Source organism: Lepus europaeus, chromosome 17, assembly GCF_033115175.1.
Source record: "Lepus europaeus isolate LE1 chromosome 17, mLepTim1.pri, whole genome shotgun sequence".
In the NCBI taxonomy this organism is placed as follows: domain Eukaryota; kingdom Metazoa; phylum Chordata; class Mammalia; order Lagomorpha; family Leporidae; genus Lepus; species Lepus europaeus.
In genome coordinates, this window is record NC_084843.1 from 41,810,054 (window position 1) to 41,815,220 (window position 5,167).

A 5,167-nucleotide genomic window follows, 5' to 3' on the forward strand; every position below is an offset into this window, starting at 1 on the left:
GCCTGGCAAATAGTAGACATTTAGTAAATGCATGCATAAGTGCAGGATTGGATAAATACCACTTGACCATTACAGTCAAGATTCTGGTGTCCAGAGAGAGCAAAAACCAGATAGGGAGCAGCACATTACCCCAGCCCCTGCTCATGTTCCCACCTTGGTCCTAGGTATGCCTCCAGTTACACAGATAGCATTCCCCAATCACCAGCCATTCATCAAAGGCCTGTTATATAAGATGCTATAAAGAGACATAATGCAATAAAAGGAGCTTGGACTTCAGATGGAATAGGGCAACTCTATTTAAAAATATTAATTTAAAACAGATTGCTTAATTCCAAGATGTGGTATTAGAATGGTTAGGGAATATTCTTAAACATGGAACCTCTCTTGGGTCCTAAAGGAGGGTGTTTATTATCTCTTGCTGGCAACAACTACTCCAAACGTAGAGATGTGAAACAACAACCATTTTATCACCACATACAGCTTTGTAGGTCAGGAATTTCAAGCAGAACTTGGCTGGGTGACACTTTTGTTCCATGTTGTGTTGATCGGGTTCACTCCATGGTATTTAGCTGGTGGATGGACTGGTTTGGAAGGTTGAATACTGCTTCATTTACACATCTAGCATTTTTGCGGGGATGGCTGGAAGGATGGGTTAGGCTGGGACAGTGACCAAAGCATGTCTATGTGATCTGTTCTGTGTGAATTCCCAGGCTTCTCACATGATTTCTCAGGGCTCCAAGAGTGAGTTTTCCATGAAGCAAGGCAGGTGCTGCAAAACCTTATGACCCAGCTTCAGTGGTCACATTGCATCACCTTCTGCATTCTCTCCTGGCAGTAACAATCAGTCACAAGCCCACCCAAATTAAAAAAAGAAGACAAAGATCTCCACCCCTCAAAAGACCAAGTGTCAAAAGAATTTTCCGCCATGTTTCCAAACTGCCTTGTCATTGAGGTTAGATTCAGCTAAGAGGTAAGTAGCTGGCAAAGTGTCTTGGTGGAAGGTAAAACTTTGAGCAGGGGTGCGAAAGAGCAGTGTACTTAAGAACTGTAAAGGGACCCATAAGACCGGAATGAAATAATGACTAGGAGAAGGGCCAGAGGCAAATATAAAGCAAAGGTCTTGCTCTAGGGACAGTGTGAATAGCTGGTTAAGAAATGTGGTGGTTCTGCAGAGAAGTGGTCTTCAAATTGTTTTGCTAACAATCCCTAAGAGTTTTGAAAAAACACATTGTTAAGTTGTCATCCAAGTTTTCACCTGTAATTTAAAAATAATGGAAAGGTTAGCAGTTCTCTTCCACAGGCTCTTTGCTTTTTGGTGGAGGCTTTTTCATTTCTTCCCCCCACAGCCTCAGGGGCATTGTGGATTTCCCCCTCCAAGTCTGTGCCTGGAACCTGCCAGTAACGGGATTGGTGCAGAGCACTTCTGCTCTCTTCCCATTGTTCGGATTTCAGTCACTTGGTTATCCTGACTGCAGATAGAGAAGGCCAGGAAGGAGAAGGAAGCATAGATTTTGTTGCAGAATTAGCATTTCAGCACATTTGTTGGCATACAGTAAGCATTCAACATAATAGCTGCTGCTTTTGTTAGCACATTATTATTATGACACAGATGGTTTTGCTCCCCCTTCCCTGGAGCTTCTCCGCTCCCAAGGTAGGTGCACTTGAGGCAAAGGAGGCCCCAGAGCCTTGGAGCCCAATTAGTAGCTGATAAACCTCAGCTGGCAGCCCTGGAGCTCCAGTCGCTGGGAAGAAGGAACCTGTGCTAACTCCCTAACCTCCAGTTCCCACAGGGCTGCATGTCAATTTCATGCCTGCCTAAACAATTCATCTTTTTCCTAACCCTTGTACCACCCTGCCTGCCTTGCCCCCAACTACTACTTCCATTTGAATCCCATAGCATACTCTGTCATGGCCTGAATAAAATCAAGAACTTGCCCTAGGCTGAGAGGCAAGGTGTTGCACCTTTAACTGCTATTTTAAATCACACACCAATCAAGCATAAGGAAAAGCAACACCACTTCTCCTGGGAAATTTTGTGCTTCTGAGCCTTATGTGTGATGGCAGGGATGGGGTGAAGTGGACATTAGGGAACTGATCAAACAAGACACATTTTTGCCTCCTTTTTCCTGCCTTGGATACCTGCTAATGGAGGGCAAAAGGTCAGAAGAATGAACTCTTTTCCTAGGGACCAGGCAACTCCCAGGTAGATTAAAACAGAGGCAATCCTACAGGAAATTGATTTTTGGTTTTGTATTGGAAGAATACCAGGGAATATATAAGCACCGTCTTACCTGCTTCCCTAACTGCCAATGTAACTACATGAAACCAATTTCCTCCATCTGGTAGCAATCTCTAGAACAGTGGGAACATCTACTCTCTTAGAGCTGAACTCATTCATCCAGTATGGTGTTAACTTACCTATCTGTGCTGTTTTGTCCTGTAAAGTCTCCTCTGTGTGATGTGTGGTTCATGTGGTAGAGAAAGAATTGAATCTTTTCCAAGTGAATGAGGACCAGCAAGTCAGTCTGAGAAAATGAACGACTGCTTGCTTCCCAGACTGTGTTTGTGCAGGGTGCAAAATGCAGACCTCCAGGTGTGACCTTCCAAGGATGGTGCAAGGTTTCCTCCAGCAGCAGGCTCGGCTGGGGTGTGTCCTGCCTTGTGCATGAGTCAGCGTGCAAGTGGTTAAATTGGTGAGCCTTGGCTTTCCTGGCTAGAGCATCCAGCCTCCAAGAGTTAACCTGCAGCACTGCTCGGAAGAGCAGGGGCAGAGGATACGCAGGCATCCTAGTGCTCTGGCTTGCAGGGGAATGACATGCGGTTTTGAGCAAGCAGCAGCCGCAGCAGGTCTGGGTATGTAGCTTTGCTCTGATTGATAGTGTTTTGTTTTCTCCAGAGAGAACAAAGAGATGGTTGTTCATGTTTGCAAACAAGATCCCTTGGACACTGGGAAGGCACAGATGTTTGTTAGTCTGCTGTTTATCATGAAAATAAGTAATAGGGGTGCAGGGGAGTCGGGGAGCTCATTTGTGTTCTGACTGCAATGGCAGATATTCTTTAATTCGATCTGAATTCCGGTGCTGTGTGGTCAGGTCGTTTGAATGTCATGGTTACAGTGGAATTCAGAAGATCTTTTTTGCTGTTCTTTCTATAAATCTTCATATCTACGTTTAGAGTTATGGATTTGGTTTCAAGAGTTATTTATTGAATTGTGGCGCCAAGTGGCAGAAATCCATTTTTCTTACCCCATTTTGGAAGGCAAGATTCAAATCCTTAGACTTGGAGAGCAAACTTCTCAGAATTTACCATATGCCTGAGTGAGAGAGGCGTTATTTCGGATGTGGCTTTTTTCTTCCTCACAGCCTGACTACTTCAGTCTCGGTGTATGCAACGTGGTGGGAAATAACCTTCAGAATCCCCGTGCTTTTAATGAGGCTCCTAGGTTGGATCACATGGCTTTCCCCACCTATTTGGATGCTATTCTCTATCCTATCGAATTAAAAAATATCTAAGACCTGCAATGGAACAGAACAAAGTACTTTCAAAAGACTTGAATTGCATGGAATTTCTAGGGATGCAGGGGCTTGAGTAAAGTTTGCTGGGACTCACTCTGTCTCCATTCTGATGCTGCAGTATCAGGCACCAACTGATTACAGGACACTGATGACTTTTTCCAGAATTAGTACCCCGTGCAGATGTAAAATTGATGTTGCTTGTCAGGCATAGACCCCACTCCACAAGTCACTGCTTCCTGGCACAGTAACCAAAACGGCTGTTAAAATGTCTTGAAGTCATCCAGAATGTTTCCTTTTCAATGCCGATAGATTCTCTTAGATTAGTTTGAATTTCCAACCAACTCTTGAGTCTTTTGATAAGAAAGATTTTCTTTGAGAAAATGCAAATACTACCTCCAAACTAGGGCAGGCTATTGGTTGTAGGCACTCTCATAAAAATCAGCTTAATGTGTCTAAAATCTTTCTTCTTAAAGTCATGGAAGTTTGTTAAGGTAAGGAAAAGGTGGTAAAAACTTGAAATTCAGAGCTTGGGGCCTGAAGGCTGAGGTCTGCTGAGCAAGAGACACTTGGATGGGTACCTTAGAAGTAGCCTTCCAGGCCAACTAGAGCAAACTGAGTCAGGGACAGCTGGAATGTGAGCCCTGGATGATGGCCACTGGGAGGTAAGAGCAGCATCTGGGAAACACAGGTCTTGGTGATGGAAGCAAAAGGCTGAAGACTTCCAGGGGCACACAGGCATTGTTAACACCTGAGCAAATCCATGTCCAGATCTTCAGCTTCCGTTTGAACTCCTATCAAAACCTTATTTTGTTTATTTTCACCTAATAATTCATCTGGGGAGTTCTCCTGCTTGATTCAGAAAGGGAAACCTTCTCACCCATCTGGAATCTCACTAAGGGGCATTGTGCCTTGGCATCACACAGAGGGGTAACGGCAGAATCCGGCACTCCGGAGGGAGAGCCCTATAAGAGCCAAGCAAAGAGAAACAGACCATGTCTCATTTCATCTGGGTCTCCCACTGAGGCAGAAGTACTGTGTTTCTCCAACTGCGGTAGAATAACAGGAAGGAGTGAGAAGGTTGTCATGGGGGCAGGGAGGATGTAAGAATGTGTTCATTGGAAACAAAAAAGGAACTCAAATGTTTTCTAACAGCAGGCTGATTTGGCTGCTTGATTTGATGATGAAGTTGGTTTGGCTAATTAGAGTTTGTGGTGAATATTTTCTCTAAATTTAATAAGTTGATTCTGCTGTTCAAGGTTTTGGCCTGAATATATTTTAAAATGTGCATAATAACATAAAGTTGATGTACTGATATATGAAAACTGAAGTATGCATATTATATATGTTAGCATTCTGATATATTTGATAACATAGCTTTTCGCAACTACTATGTACAAAAGAGTTTTAGATGTCATCTTTTAGATTGGAAGTAATGTTATAAAATTATTTTAGAGGTCTTATGAGCAAAGACTTGTGAAGAACTCTGGCGTGTTCTATCCTTGAGTGGAGATGAGCCTTAGTGGCTAGGAAATGCTCTGACCTCAGACTGACCACGTTGACTCTTTGTCTGGTGCCCCTGCATCCTCCTAACTTTTCCCTCTTACTGCAGTTTCGTGGTTCAGTCTCCACACCACTCGCTATGAACCAGCTGG